This window comes from Protopterus annectens, chromosome 15.part0 (assembly GCF_019279795.1).
Source record: "Protopterus annectens isolate FY-2018-M chromosome 15.part0, PAN1.0, whole genome shotgun sequence".
Lineage (NCBI taxonomy): Eukaryota > Metazoa > Chordata > Ceratodontiformes > Protopteridae > Protopterus > Protopterus annectens.
In genome coordinates this window covers 120,963,607-120,981,002 of record NC_056749.1, presented here as the reverse complement: position 1 = coordinate 120,981,002, position 17,396 = coordinate 120,963,607, and the positions used below count along the sequence as shown (strand labels likewise).

The window sequence follows — 17,396 nt, the reverse complement described above, 5'->3', positions numbered from 1 at the left end:
GCTGGGTGAATTCCTACAGTTAGGGCCAACTACAAAGAAGCTCCAAATAAGTCCAAAACCGAACATTTCAATGTGCATCATGAGACTACTAGAACATTTGATGCGTTTCTTTGAAAGAGATAACCTGCTGAGCTGAAGATATCCAAATGAAGTGTGAAGTGGTAAGAGTCCAGGATAAACAAACATCTGCTCATGATATTACTGTCAGTCTTTTTTTTACATCTTAAAACATCAACATGTCACCTCATCCTATGCCAATTCATCCTCTCAACATGTACCACCAGGAATACGCAGAAGTCATTAACTTGTCATGGGTCACAATTAGGAGGTGAGTAAAGGGCTAAAGAAGGACACCTAACTATAGTGCTGCTGTTACCCAAATTCAAGGCCCGTAATTCCCTTCCAGTCACTCCCCTTCAGCATTTCTAGCATATTAACCTTAGTCGACCATCTGACTTATGGGAATCAGCCACAGTCATTCCCCCTTCCTAAACATGGACAATCACAGCATCTTACATTATGTAATGTCATCTCACTCCTCTCATGCCACTATAAAATCCACAAGAAAATTGTAATACTTCTCATAACCAAATATTTATACTACTAAGGACTTGTAGGCCAAATAAAACAACATTGTTTCATTAAGAGTCAGAGCACCCTTGTTATCATGCTCTCCTTTATCAACATACTGATAAACAAGAACAAAAGCAAACGTACTAGGATGTGTAACAACCTAACACTACAATGTGTTCGTTCATAAACTCCTACTCTGCTCTCTTGAGTGAAATTATCGGCAAAAATTAACTTTCTGAATGAAAATATAAGACTACCATCCTGTCCTGTCCAGAAGTGGTAGTCATGGGTATACCCAAAGGTAAAGTACAGTTTTGTACCTACCATAAATGTAGATGTTCGAAGATCCACATTGCTGCAGTCCTTACTTATGGGTAGTCCGCTGTCCTCGGTCGGCCCGAATACCAAAGTATTAGGCTGACGTCGGTCATGGGCGCCTAGATCTGACATCAGAGCGTCAGGGTATAAAGGCGCATGACCGACGTCATATCCTCAGTCTTTTCTTGCCCCAGATGTCAGAAGGCCAAACCAGAAAGGCCACAGCCAAAAACAGAATACCTCCCAAAAACATGCCCAACAACAACCATCACCTAAAGCATAGCACCAAGTCAAACTACAGAGGGAAGGAGGGAGGGTATTGGACTGCAGCAATGTGGATCTTTGAACATCTACATTTATGGTAGGTACAAAACTGTACTATGTTCTTCATCTCACATTGCTGCAGTCCTTACTTATGGGTAGAATCCCAAAGCAACGGGAAAGGGAGGATGGTAAAAATCATAAAGCATTAGGGGCCGCTAAAATGCCCTGTAAAATTGCAGTGGCAAATCCAGCCCGAGACTTAGAATAAAGAGGAAGGTGGTAATGTTTAGAAAAGGTATGCACTGAACTCCAAGTAGCTGCCTCCAAAATGTCTTTTGTAGCTACCCCCCTTATAAAGGCCGTAGAAGTAGCAGTAGCCCTAGTGGAATGAGGCCTGATTCCAGCAGGAATCTCCTTACCATGATGGGAATAACAGAAAGAAATACAAAACCCAATCCATTTAGAAATCGTTTGTTTTGAAACAGGTTTACCCTGTGAACCCAAAGCAAAAGAAACAAACAATTGCTGAGACTGTCTGAACTCCTTGGTTCTGCTCAAATAATAACGCAACTGCCTGTGAATATCCAAAGTATGCAAAATTTTCTCCCCTTTATTTTGGGGGTTTGCATAAAAAGTAGACAAATGAATAGTTTGATTTAAGGCCACACTAGAAACCACTTTAGGCATAAAGGAAGGATTAGTACGCAAAGATACCCTATCCTTATGAAAAATCAGGAAAGGCTCCACTGCCATGAGGGCCTGTAATTCAGAAACCCTTCTTGCAGAGGTAATGGCCAACAAAAAAGCAGTTTTCCATGATAAATACTTTAACTCGGCAGTAGCTGCAGGCTCAAAAGGTTGTAGAGTAAGTTTTTCCAACACAAAATTGAGATCCCAAGCAGGAGTAGGAGCTCTACGTGGGGGTCTTATATTCTTTGCCCCTCTAAGAAATTGCTTAAACCAAGGATGAGAGAATAAAAGAGGGTCACAATCATAGTGAGCAGAAATGGCTGCAGCATGGACCTTTATTGAGGAGAAAGACAAACCCTTGTCCAATAACATAGTAAGATATTGAAGAGCAACACTTAAATCAGGTTTGGAGACATCAAAGTCCTTTCCTTTGCTCCAAATAAAAAATCTCCTCCATTTATCAGCGTAAACTTTCCTGGTACTAGGCCTCCTGGCCTCCAAAATAACATTCAAAACTTGTTGTGGAAGCTGAGACCCTCCAGAGTCTAAAACAGAATATGCCAGGCTGTTAGATGCAGAGACTGAATCTTGACATTGAGGAAGTGACTGTCCTCTTGTGACAAAAGGTGCGGAATCAAAGGTAGAGGCCATGGAAGTTCTCGTACTAAACTCCTCAGTAGTGGGTACCAGTGTTGTCGAGGCCAATCCGGTGCTATCAAAATCATGGTTGTCTTGTCTTGTCTGGCCTTCAAAAGTACCTTGGGAAGAAGAGGCAGAGGTGGAAAGGCATATACATGCAGATTGTTCCAACTGAAAGATAGAGCGTCCACCTTCCAAGCTGTGTAATGAAACATTTTTGTGCAAAACTTTGGCAACTGGTAATTTAGTCGAGAAGCGAACAGATCTATGTCTGGAGTTCCCCATAACACTGTCAACTGTTGAAATACATGAGGATCCAATTTCCACTCGTGAGGATCCACTATTTGTCTGCTCAATACATCTGCTAAGGAGTTCTGTGCTCCTGGTAGAAACCTTGCCTGAAGATTGAGGTGTAGATTGAGAGCAGTTTCCCACAGAATCCTCGCTTGCCTGCAAAGAGGGTAAGAATGGGTTCCCCCCTGCTTGTTGATGTACCACATGACAGTAGTGTTGTCTGTTTGAATCAACACCTGCCCTGGACGAAGTAAATCTTTGAAAGCCATCAATGCAAACTGGACTGCTAACATTTCCTTCAAGTTGATATGCAAATGTTGGAGTTTGACAGGCCACGTGTTTTGCACCCATTTTCCATTGAGGTGTGCTCCCCAAGCCTTGTCCGAGGCATCTGTCGTTAGAATCTGACTCGCCTCTGGCCGGGTCACAGAGAGTCCCTTGTTTAGGTGACATTCCTGAGCCCACCACAAAAACTCCTTCTGAATGCAAGGTATTATCTGAATGACAGTGTCTAGATCTTGGCAGTGCTGTGTCCACACATTTTTGAGATACCATTGAAGCTTCCTCATATGCAATTTGGCATTGGGAAGCACCAGAATATAAGATGCCATGAACCCCAAGGCTTGAAGGACTGTCCTTGCAGTCAGCCTGGACCGTAGAGACATTTGCTGGAAATAAAGAGAAAAGGCTTCTTTGTTTGTCCGGGGTCAAAAAAGCCATCTGGGAAGCTGTATTCAGTCTCGCACCCAGAAAGCACATGTCCTGAGAGGGTACTAGACTGGACTTTGTTTCGTTCACAGAATACCCTAGGCATCTTAACACTGCCATCACATACTGTAGATGAAGAAGTTCGTCCTTTTCTTGTGCAATAATCAGACAGTCGTCCAAATAAGGATAAATCTGTATTCCTCTTAGTCTGAAAAATGCTATCACTGGAGCCAGAACCTTTGTGAACACTCTGGGCGCAGTAGATAAGCCAAAGGGCAATGCAGAGAACTGATAATGTAAATTTCCAGCCCGAAAACGCAGGTACCTCCTGCAACTGGGCCTGATAGGAACATGAAGGTAAGCCTCTTTGAGATCCAGAGTAACCATCCAGTGATCTTTTCCCAACAGAGGTAAAAGCTGTTGTAAAGTCAGCATCTTGAACTTTGGAATGTCCAGGTAAGTGTTGAGGATAGATAAATCCAAAATTGGTCTCCACGTGTTTCCTTTCTTTGGAACTAGAAACAGGCGAGAATAAAATCCTAGGCCCACTTCTGACAGAGGAACTGGCTGTATAGCTCCTATTTGTGAAGTAAAGAAATTTGTCTGTGAGCCTCTATCCTTTGCCGAGGAGGGATGTCTGGCATGCCTTTGAAAGGAGGCATGGTATGGAAATAGAACTTGTAACCTCGGTTTATAATGTCCAATACCCATTTGTCCTGGGTGACTAAATGCCAATTTTGCTTGAAAAGAGCCAACTTTCCTCCCAAAGGAGCTGCCAGGCAAGAGGAATCTGGCAGCTGAAAATGCAGGTCATAGGGCCTGTTTACGAAAGGACTGGCCCCTGCCCTCACCAGCAGATTGAGCAGGCGAACTCCATTGTCTCGGCCTGAAGGTACTCTGAGCTCTGCCCCTACCACGCCTAGATCTACCCCTAGACTGAGAATCAGAAGAAGGGTTCGTCCACCCCTTAGTAGGCCAATTTCTACTAAACTTTGGAGGTTGTACCTGCAAAAAATCTTTAACAGTCTGCATAGACTTAGCCTTGTCTTCCATTTTCTTTAAGACTGACTCCACAGGAGGACCAAACAAAACTTCAGACTGCAAAGGGGCATCCAGAATTCTAGACTTAACATGCTCAGACAAATTCTGATCCTTAAGCCAGGCGTGCCTACGAATAACTGAACCAGTGGCAGCCACCCTAGAAGAAGCCTGTAAAGCATCAAAACCACATTGCAAAGAGTGCTTACCCACCTGTTCAGAAACATGCACTAAATCCTGCAATTCTTTACACTCTATGCCCTCTGCCAAAGCATCCACTTTAGATCTTAGCTGAGAAAGGAGGAAATTCTGATACTTCAACATATGAAATTGGCAGTTCAAAGCTCTCATTGCTAAAGTAGAAGAGGTATACACCTTCTTACCCCATCTATCCAAAGCTCTAGCTTCCTTATCCAGAGGAACCGGATTCTTAACAACAGAGGCTCTAACACCCTTAGGCCCCTGACTAATAGTTTCTGGGTCCGCCCTAGGACTCTTATACAGATATTTATGAGCCTCAGGCACCCTGTAATACCTGTCCGGTTTAACTGGGGCAGGAGGCACAGAATCTGGATTAAGGGAAGCTTCCGAGAAAACATCTGAAACAACATCCAAAACCAGAGGTATAGCTAAGGGTCTATGCTGTGGTAAAAACAAGAACTCCCTAAGCCTCTTCCGGGAATCAGAGTAATCCTGTCCCTCCCACTTAAAATGCTCCCTCATGGAATGCAGAGTTTCTGAGAATGAAAAATCCTCTGGAGGAGAAGCAGAAGGAGTGGAATCCTCTGCATCAGAATCAGAATAAGGAGGGAAATCTTGAATGTCCTCAGTAGAAGACTCTGAATCATCTGAGGCCTGCTCCGAACTTTCCAACTCTGGCTCCATCCTGGGCCTCTTATCAGGAGGGGGCATAGAGCCTCTAATTAAAGTAATCAAATCCTCTGCCATTTTAAGCATGTGCTTTTTAGGCACAGACCCTGAAGAACCAGAACTGACACCAGAGGAAGGCAAAACAGACCTGCCCTTAGAAGGAGCCTTAGAAACAGTAGCAGAAGACCTAACCACCTTAGGCATAGAAGGGAGAATAGTAACCTGAGAGGCCCCTTCAGCCTGACCTGCCTCCTGAGAGGCCACATCTTGTAAAATCAAAGTTTCCCCCTGGGACTCAACAGAAACTTTAGCCGGATCCACCTGTTCAGCTGTAGCTTCTAAAGGTCCGGCGTCCGAAACGGACGAATCATCCTGCCTAGGCTTTAAAGATTTGTCTTTGCGCTTCTTAGTAGAAGCAGGCGTCGGAACATCCGACGGCATATTATAATTACACCTCTTGCCAAAGACTAACCTAGCGCAATCTAACCTCCGTTTTATAGTGCGCTTGTTAAACCTAGCACAAAACCGACACCCGACTACGTCGTGCTCCGGTCCCAAACAAGGAATACAAAGCGAGTGGTAATCCCTATGCGGTATCTGTTTCCCACAAGAAATACAATTATTCACTTTTTCTGACATCCGGTAAGTAACTGAGGCAAGAAAAAACAAAAATATTCCCCAACGGGGTACTTAGCCCAACTTGGTATCGGTCTGAAACTCCGAAAACGAAAAATTTCAGAATGCCGAACGGCACTTGCAACGCTGCTTCTGCATCGGACCATGCGTCAAAAAAGACTGAGGATATGACGTCGGTCATGCGCCTTTATACCCTGACGCTCTGATGTCACATCTAGGCGCCCATGACCGACGTCAGCCTAATACTTTGGTATTCGGGCCGACCGAGGACAGAGGACTACCCATAAGTAAGGACTGCAGCAATGTGAGATGAAGAACATCTGCAAGGCTCCTTTTCATTCCAAGTCTCACCTGATGAAATAGTGTAGCAGCCTTACTATAAGACAATATAAACATACAGTTGTCTAAGTAAAAACGTAACAGTAGATGTTTGAGTGATCACTGCTGCAGTAGCCTTAAGTATAATGATTACATCCTGCCAAGGATATAACCACCAGACAGTGTCTAAAGCTTCAAGTACCTTTCCCACACCCAAATCATCAAGTCAGTTTGAGTTGAGCTGACCAAAAAGAGATGTTTGGGTGCCAAGACCTTCAGAACTTTCAAGCCAAAAGAGAGAGAGGCTGAGCCTTGAAAGGACAATGTTACAAACATAAAATAAGTATTCAAAGCCTGTCATAAAAAAACACACCCCAAAAAACAAGGGGGGGGGGCAGGGAGTAGCTACAACTGCAGTGATCCTTCGTATGTCTACTGTTATGGCAACTTTAATTACTCAGCTTACAATATTCATCACAATCACTGCTGCAGTAGACTTAGCAGTATGGGCAAATGGGGTTTTTTTTGAGTTACAATTTTTTCATCATATTGAGTTTTATAAAAACCATGTTGTTCGAAGGTCTGGATCACATAATCGAAAGATGAATTCAGCGAACTTCCTTTACATCGAAAATGCCGTTAAGCAAGTTCGTTCTTGTGTAGGGGCTGCGCCCCCACACCCCCCACTAATTTTATGTACCAACTCAGAGATTGCACAACAGTGAGGAAAGGGCAAACTTTCTGATCTTCACTGTAATGTGATGTCACTATTAACAGTTTGCTGAAAGTCATTTTCGATGTAAATGCCATTCGCTGAATTCATTTTCAATTATGTGATACAGACCCATTGTTCAATACTATAGATACATTGATGATTTAATATGCTTATGTGATGGGGAGATGTCAAGGTTCATAGATTAGTACTAGGCTAACTACCCTTGTGGGCCATTTCAAGCCTAGCCAATTAGCCCATGTGAGAATCAAACCCTCCACCTTGTGTTTGTAAGGTAAACACCTTAACCATTATGCCATCTTCCCACCCTTACGTTAATGACGTTTTAAGCAATTTACATAACAATCAATCAGTTTGGTTTATGTTTTGATGGAGTACAAAGAGGCAGGAATGTCATCTTTCTAGATTAAGAATTGGAAGGTGTTGTAAATGGGTGGGTGAAAACTAGAATACATAGGAAATCTGAGGACGGCAACCACTTTTGCATGGTGGGAGTTGTCCCCCCCCCCCCCCGCCACTTGATGAGATTTTTACCTTTGGTTTATGTTTTGATGGAGTAAAAATAGGTAGGAATGTCATCTTTCTAGATTTAGAATTGGAAGGTGTTGTAAATGGGTGGGTGAAAACTAGAATACATAGGAAATCTGAGGATGGCAACCACTTTTTGCATGGTGGGAGCTACCCCCCCTCCATTTGATGAGATTTCTACTTTATGGAAAATTACTCCATATAAAAAGACTTTGCAATGAACAAAAAATTCTTGAAGTTGAGATTAAAAAGATGTGTGATCAGTTTAAACAATAGGGCTATGATAGCTCTTGTATTCATGATGCATATTATAAAGCATCCATTAATCAGCTAGCCAAGGATGATAGACATATGTCCAGAAATAATAAATGGTATAGTAACATATGAGGTGGACCTGGAAATAAAGAAAATGAAATTATGTATTTTGTTACAGAGTATACTATTTTTGCTGATATTTTTTCTAATACTGTGAAATATTACTAGGATTTTTTATTTAAAGATAAGAGTGTAGTTGAGTTGCTTCCTGATAAATTATGTTTTTCTTATAAGAAAGGCCATAATGTGAAGGATATGCTGGTTCATAGTTATAACACATCGGTTTTACATAGGAACCATGGATGTGGGAGAACTTTGTACAATTCCTTGTAAGCATTGTTCTGGTTGTATACACGTAGTTCAAATTTTTGACGGAATTAATGATGTGATTTATACACCTAAGGAGTTGTACAGTTGTAGTACAGAAGGGATAATATATGCCCTGAAGTGCCCATGTAATCTTTTTTTACATAGGAGAAACAAAAAGAGCATTTAGAACCAGGCTTTCAGAACATCTGAGGGATATAAGAAACCAAAGAGTAGAAAATTCAGTTGTCATGCACTTTTCTTTGTGCCATAATGGGAATGAAAAACTCCTTCAGGGTACCATATTAGAAAAGGTAAAAGTTTTTATGGACAGTGATTTAAAAAATAAGTTGCCTTTTAAAGAGTTTATTTTAAAATATGGTACTCTGACCCCTAATAGCCTAAATTTAGAATGCAAGTAGAAAGTGTTTATAAAGTATAGGGTTCCTGAACTTAACTGCTTTATTTTACTTGATTGTTTAACTGAATTATTTTTATTAGTGGATTTTTTAATGCAGTGATGTATTTAATTGTTTGCTGGTGTTACGCATTTTGACTCTTGAAAGGTCTTTTTGGCCGAGGTGCTGGAGCTTGTATTGGTTTTTGTACATTTTACATTAAAGTTTGGGTCCCTTTCACTGGCCTTGGTCGTTATTTTACACCTTTCTGCCAGTGTCATTTTGTAATGTTCCTGGCAAAGCCTGATCTAGACCTACAGAATGAATTAAGCTTATAAAGCTTTGCAAAAGTATGTACAGAGGACAATACCGCTGCTTCTAGAATATGTCTACAATCCATATCTTTCCAAATAGCCACTGACGAAGCCAAAGCCCTGATAGTGTGGTTCTCGACTCTGCCCAGAATAGTTTTGTTGTGCTGAGTATAACTAAAGGCAACAGCCTTGGACAATCATATGGAAAGAGTTTGCTTTGACACAGGTTGTCCTTTCTTACCTTCACAAGAAATGGGCAACTGATCCAAAGATTTGAAAGATTTAAGTCTGTCAAGACTGTACCACAACTGTCTGCGTACATCCAAGGTATGCAGTACCCTTTTTCTCCCTCATTTATACACCCAAGAACGATAGTCTGACAAACTCGGACACGATTTTAGGTTAAAAAAAAATGTTCTGAAAGAAATCCTGTCCCTGTGGAAAATGAAATGTATTTGACTCACCATAAGAGCTTGCAATTCAGATACCCTTTTTGCAGTGGTCAGAACAACCAGTAAAACTGTTCTGCATGTTAAGAACTTCAAGTCAGCAAGGTTAGCTGGTTCAAATGGAGAGGGTGTTAGCTTGTTTAACACAAAACTAAAATGCCAAGGATGGTCCAATGGTTTTCTAGGAGGCCTCTTAAGCAAAACCCTTTCCAAAAAAAATTCACATCAGAATGCATTGAAAGAGGAGGATCCAAAAGGATTTTTGGCTGATAAATGAACTTTGATGGTGAAGAAATAAAGGCCATAGGTTACAAACCCGTGCAAATATGGTAAAACCAGTGAAAATTAGCCCTGGTTGGGTGCTGGTTATGCTATCACCAACAAGTGAAATATGATAAACTTGTGAGAGTACATTTAGTCTGTAATCACCCCTGGCCATTTCGAAAAAGAAGGGAGAACTACTGTTGCCTGGGCCAGAAGGGAGTTACCATAATCTTGGGGGATTCCTTCTAAATCTTCAGATGGAACTGGGATATCAGTTGTGGTTTGCTACTGACAGCATCCTGACAATGAGGACTTATTAAGAGCCTTAATCCCCATTGCTGGATAGAGGACAAATGAACATCACCATAACAGGCAACTAGGTATCAGTTTTAAATTCTGAGATGCCTAAGTGCCAGTCCCAAAACAGCGAGACAGAATTGAAAAAAATGGGGACTTGGATTAGATACCGAGTTCAAGACGACTGTCTCCCTAGTTATTCCCTTTTCTCCTAGGTATTGTGCCCATGAAGTTTTTTTCTTATATATATATATATATATATATATATACACACACACACACATATATATGTGTGTGTGTGCGTGTGTGTTTTTATATACATACACACACAAATAATTACACTTACTTACATACTTACACCAAATAGTGGGAGTGACAGGTGCTGCTCTTCCACACTGGGGGGCATGGGGGCTTCCCCCCTACAAAAGGTAGCTTTAAAGAAGAACACCTATCATCCCCATTTGCAGTTCTCTAGTTTTGCTGTTTTTCTTCTGTAACTCTGTGACTTGCAATTACAAATCTCAGAATTATAATACAGAGATGATTTCCTGTGCACCTGGAACAACAGCAACCACAATTACAGTTTGCTGGAAAAATACCCATCTCAGAACTGTTCTCTGCATCAATGCCTCTGCTCCCAGCGAGTGTGGCACTACATGGTCCCAAGTTTGCATTCTTCCAAGGCTAGACACAAGTCCATCTTCTCCAAGCCAGACTCATCAGATGCCCAAGATGCTAATAATACTCAGGTCGGCAGATCCATAGTCAAGGCTTTATCCCTATATGCCAACACAGTTGGCTGGAGCTCAACATCCAGCTAACACTATGGAAACTATGAAATGCTGAGAAACTATTGGCCTTGTACAATATAAGTGATGTTAAGTTATGTGGAATCTGAGGTACTCCGAGATAGTCTACCTGGAATGTGAACGCAGGCATCTTCATACCTAGAACAGTTGTGCAACAACTTTATCTTGCAAAGGAGACAGGGCCTTGAAAGGTCACCATCTTGACTGACTAGGATTATAAACTTGTTTAGATTCAATGAATCTAGAACTGAATAGAGGGTACAGTACTTTTTGTGCAATAAAATGATTTATAATAAAAACAAAAAAAAACTTTTGTCCATTAATTTTAAAGCTTGATGTACTTGATGTTGTTGTCCTAAGTAAACTGCACCTGTGGTTTCTGAGCTGCATAACCCATTATTGTTTCTACAGCCTGTCTGTGGTTATTTCCCTGCAAGAAAGACTATGAAGCCTGCCTACTAGGATGCTGGATAAGGGAAAGTCAAAGAAAAGGTAATACCAATGATCCTTCCTTGTGAAGGTCCATAGCTACTGGTCTATAACTACTGTGTACTGTCTGTCCCCATGACACTACTGGGAGGGAGCTCTTTCTCTTTAAGATGTCAATGAAAGTTACTCAAATTGTGTTTTAAGCCATAAAACTTCTCTCAAAAATTACCGCTAACAGCTGCCCTTCATGAACCATCTTAGAGCATTATAAATCACATTTCAGTGGATGAACTAAAATTTGACTAATAACCACATATTTTTCTAATCTATTACCAACATTACCCAGAATTTCCTCTACCATACGGTGTGAAAAAAATTAGTGTTCTAACAACCAAAGTACTAGATGCATAAACTTTTTTTTTTTTTTTCGGGCAGTCTTAAGTCCTTATCCAATTGTTAACAATACAAGAAAAACGGCATTGGCATTCTCAGCAAATGTTGACAAAAAAATAGTTTAAGACTCTACCTTATGTGTCGTATAAATCCTGTCTCTCTAATTCAGTCACGTACAATGCCAGCAATTCTGGGTACGAGTGCTTGAAAATGTGGGCAATGAGTATTAACCTTTTAGGACATGCTACAAAGCATCCTAAAGTGGAAAAAGTGTCCATTTTGAACCTGGGAGCCTCATTATTTTCTACATCTTATATGACGGCAAAGGATCCCCTATAAATTAACTGCAAAACTCGCCCATAAAATGTATCTTCTTTAAAAGGGATGACTTCTGAAGGACAGCCCAAGTATTGACAAGAAATGACCTTGTTGTCAGGACCATGAGAAGAGAGAGAAGCTATTTTATTCATTCTAAGAGTCCTTCTAACTGGAAGACAAAGAGGACCATTCCTTTTCCGGAGGGTGGTTTAATGGCTAAGATGTTTGCCTTACAAACACAAAGTGCAGGGTTTGAGTCTCACAAGGGATAACTGGCTAGGCTTAAAATGGCTCGCAGGGGCAGTTAGCCTAGTACTAAACTATAAACCTATGAACCTTAGGGTTAGGGTGCGGGTTACGGTTATTGGACAGATAGGAATGTATGTACGGTTTAGTGTAGGGTTGAAGTAGGCACATTTACCCTAAGAAACTATACACAAACAAACTAATACACACACATACACTTAACAAAACCCTACTTCTAACCCTATACTAAACCATACACACATTCTTACCTATCCACTTACCTTAACCCGCACCCTCACCCTAAGGTCCACAACTATCGCACCACAGTGGAGGAAATAGCGAAGCAAAGGAACGGCCCACCAAAACCCTGCCCTAGGTAAGAATACAATGTTCTGCGGCTTCGCTTTTTTCAGCCTTCGATGTAGTGGTGGGATATTACAACATTCGACATTTTGCAATGTCTATGTTATAGTGTGTCACTTCAGTGGCTCTGCTGGACAGAGGCACAGGGAACTAATCTAAGGGGGCGGCAAAAGCCAACACATTCTGGCTAGGCTTATAAATGCCTTCAGGCAGATAGTCTAGTACCTACCTAGGAACCTAACTAGACATTCAGCTGAACCGATAAAACAGAAAAAAATCGGAGGCTGACGAAGAAAAAAAAAAAGTATGAATATTTTATTTTACACTTGTTGACCAGGATAGTCCTTCTGGATACATGTCCATTTTCAGCAGAGGCCCGGGTAGAAAAGCTCCAAGATAGAACATACTGTAAAAATCACAAAATGATTACAAGTTACACACAGTTTACAGTAGGCTTCAGTTGAGCAAGTAAGTAATATAATCATACATGTTTAAAACAGTGTTGATACGCTGATTAGGTCATGTAACCTGATTACAGACTATAGAGGAGGATCTAGTTGAGTTTGGAACAAGGACATAGCCAGTGAGTTTTAAAGTATAGCTTGAGGCTTTTTTGAACTAAGAGAAGGTTCAAGAGTAAGATCAGCAGGAAGAGAGTTCAAAATTTTGCCAACAGAGTTAGCAAACAGAGCCCCCAGCAGAATTGTTGATTTTGGATGTCTGAACCAGTAGTTTATTAGAAGAGCGAACTGACCTCAGGTTGCCATAAAGGTTGATGATATTTTCAAGTGCAGGCATATTATCAGGGTGGTTGAAAAGTTTATGGGCAGTTATAAGTTGGTTGTACTGAAGTAGGCTAGGCCATTCTACCCACCCCAAAAGATTTAGTTTGTGACAGTGGTGGGTCCTATAGGCTGCACTTGTTGTAAATCTAGCAATATGGTTATAACAGCTGGAGAGTTTGCTAAGAGTGGATTTGTTCAAATAAGTGAGTAGAGGGGAGGCCTAGAGAAGAGTGGAGAGTAGATGTGAATGAGCAATAGCAGTCCTAGCAAATGGGGTAAGGAAAGGTTTGATATTCTAGAAAGAGCCAAGTTTTTTGTTAATGGTTTTGATAGTTTGACATGGATATAAAATTTGAGGGTGTTGTCTATTGTGATGCCTAAGAGTTTGGTTTGCGCATCTGAGGAGATAATGGTACCATCATTAGATTTTATTGTAAAGAGTAGTGAGGAAGACTTACAAGTGGGGGAGAAAAAAGCAACTTAGTTTTGTTAGGGTTTAATATCAGCTGACTGTTACAGAGCCAGTTTTCAACTATATTGAAAGTATTCTGGGTTAATGCCATTAGATCTGTCAGGGAATTAGCTGAACAAATCAAGGTGGAGTCATCCGCATATTGGATACAGGTAGCATTTGGGATGACAGTGGGAAGGACATTAATAGAGAGAAAAGAAGGGGTCCTAGTATGGAGCCCTGGGGGACACCTAGGGTGATGGGTAGATAGTTTGTCCTGCCATAGGACGGCTTATTTACCACATAGGTAAGATTGGAACCATTGAAATGCACGGCTATTTAGTGAGACTGCCTTAAGGGTGTGCATGAGTATTTGGTGGTTGACCATATCAAAGGCCTTGGAGAGATCTAAAAAGAGGGAGAATATGAGGTTTCTCAAGACACACAGTTTAAAAAAATTGTACACTTAGCGTGTACAGAGAAAACCTGAGATTTTCCACTGTACCAGAGAAACTAGAAGGAAGAGACTGTATTAATTTCAAGAAACACAAATAAGCAACTGGACTGGTGTTCCACAGCAGAATTTGTTAACTGAAAGGGCACATAGGTCTATATTACTTCAGTAAACCCTCACTTCAATTAATGGCATTTCATTGGAAATGCCGTTCACTGAATTTCCCTCACACCTCCCCCCCTATTAATTATATATACCAACTCCAAGATCGCACTACAGTGGGTAAAGGGCAAATTTGCTGATCCTCACTGTAACGCAATCTCAGTACGAACAGTTCGACGAATGGCTTGTTCAATGTAGTTGCACTGAAAACGCCATTCGATTAACTGACTTTTCACTGAACTGACCCCATTGACCTATATTAGTAAAGATGCAATCATACAGAAAGAAATTATCCTGATAAAACTGCGGAAGAAGGGCAAAGTATTAAAATTTTGAAAAAGTAAAGTGTTTGTGGAAAATTATTACTCACTGTATACCAGGCAGGAGAGAAGCAAATTTATCCCAGCAATCAGGAAATGTTGAGAGGCAGGTGTGAGATTTAAGTTGCTGTATCCAGTGGTCCTCAAAATATTTTTTCCCCTGGTGGAACAGTCATTTTATTGACACACAATAGGCTGAGGAAGAAATAAAATTTATCCAACAAAAAATGAGTCCGAAAGCAGAAGGGGACTGCTTCTTTCTTGTGATGGTAAAATCCATACAGAGACTTTGCCAGTGAAACTTTTTTCAATATTGTAAAGGAAAATGCTTGAGAGACGAAGAAGCACAGGAGTTGACTGGAACAATAAGCGGTGCTTTGGACTTGAACCAGAGTCTGGTGTTGGGAGGTGGAGATGAAAAAGACAAGAAACTCTGAAATTAGTGAATAAATGGAAGACTGTAAAGCATCTTTTCATATTTGTGAAATATGGTTTTGCAAGAAAAAGTAGCTGAACACTGGACTGTTCCTGACTTTGTTAAACTTGAGGGTAGACCATAAAGCACATACCCGACTTTATAGCATTAATGTTTAGAAGGGCACTAAAAGAGGAAACCGAGTAAAACAAATTGTTGTGATTAGCATCTGTATAAAATATTTCATGATATAACCTGCATGTTAGATACAGTAAAACAGTTTTGCGTAGTGTGTAGTCAGTAGTAATTTAAATGTGGGGGGAGTTTTTTCAGTAACTGTTGTATATGTTAAAGATTTTAAAGTAAACAAGCCTGGGGATTCGATAAACTCCATGTAAGCTTCATACAAAGGCTATATGGAGGTTACATGTTTGCTCACTGTGCAGCAGCACTAATTACATATTCATGGTGCGCACATTTACCCATAAACCTCAGTTTCATGGCTAGCAACAGTGTTGCCAGTCAGGAAACCATGAAAAGTAACACAGATAGCAGCAGAATGTAGACCCGTTTATCTAGGGCAAACAAGGCTGTGGGACTGTGCCAAATGCCACAATAAATACCAGAACTAATATAGCAATGTAACTGGTCTAAACACATTACAGGACAGTGTATAGAGTGCAGAGTACTGTGGAGCCCCATTTCAGGCATTCTGTACAAAGGTTGTGTAAATGATCTCTAACGGTATATGGACTGCCATTTAAAATAGTCAGGGAAGTGTGTGTATTGAATAGGGACACATATGAATTGTAGGAATGAACACAGGGAAAGAGGACAGGTGAAACATAATAATGCACAGGAGATAAGGACATGTAAATGAAGACAGCTTTAGCAGGAACACTAACCACATATCGGCATGATACAGTATGGACTACACAGTGAAAATGAATATTATGTGACTGTCGCACAAGGTGACATAACAATGAAGAAGATGTCTTCATGATATAAACATCCTGACAACAATGGAGAGTATATCTGTCAATGATATTATATATAGTAGGGGTTAGGTACATATTGTGAAGCTGTGCAAAATGAGTTGTCTGGATATGACTAACATCAGTAGAGGTTTCCACCAAGTGGGACACAGTTACAAGCTCATGGACAACAGTAAAACAAGCATGCACAATCATGGACAACAGCAGAATAATACCACTAGTAATCCCATGTCCATGACATAACATTTGTGATTGTGAGTGATCACAGATGGTTCTGCACAAACTTGTACAACTATTATGAGATGTTAAGCAATCTAAGAGGGTAATCAAGCAGACTGTCCTGGCACCGTAACATCTGCTGGAGGTGTTAAGAGGGACACTGCTATACCTTTATATGACATTATGATCATTACAGGCTAGCCAACAGGGGTGCATGGTATATATAAATGGCTCAATCCACACTGTCACAAATGTAACCCATGCCATTAATGTTGTCAAACAGCTATGTATATGTACTGTCTCTGCATCAACAGAACAGATATCATACATGCATCTGGTATATCCCCTTGATGGGAGTTCCATACCACCAGACGGTAATGTTTACGCAACAAAAAGAATACCTAGGTATGGCCAATAAGATATGTGGAAGCTCACTGTAGCAAAGGTGGTACACTTAAGTCATTCATCCCGGGAAGATGTGTAGAGAGGTACATGAAGAAGGGTGCACTGTACTCAGTTATTGGCGTGATAAAGGCTGCAAAGTATGAAAGTATTATGGCCTTTGATGTGGATGTACTGCACATATTCTAGTGTTGTGTTACATACAAAGGAGTAGTCACCACTGTGGGCACATGTTGGTGGATGTTCCGCATACCATCTACCTCAGTACATAGGTCATACTAAAGTAGTTAAAAAATACTGCAAACATGAGCCACAAAACATTATATAAAAAGACGACGTTTATATCACATGGAATCACCCATTACCAACAGTTCAAAAAATAGATGTGAGAAAACCAGATACAGTAGTCCATGAAAAGAAGATAAAAGTAGCATTGATTATTGAAGTTGCTACACCTAGTGACTTACACACAAACGGACACAAAGTCATAAAATAGCAGGATTTGCAGGCAGAAGCATGAGCAATATGGAAGGAGGATACCCAGACAGTTCCAATAGTAGTAGGAGAAATGGGTCTTATAAAAAAGACTTTACAGTCATACTTAAATACGTTACCGATACGTGTAACACTGTACGAATTGCAGGAATTACTACCGGGCACACTGTGGGTGCTGTGAAGAGCAC

General features: G+C 40.8%; 1 protein-coding gene across 5 annotated transcripts in view; it reads right to left on the bottom strand.

Moving 5' to 3' along the window:
* The window catches only part of PHKA1 (phosphorylase kinase regulatory subunit alpha 1), a 3,177,076-nt gene that overhangs the window by 2,037,584 nt on the left and 1,122,096 nt on the right, over positions 1-17,396 (bottom strand). The window lies entirely within an intron of this gene.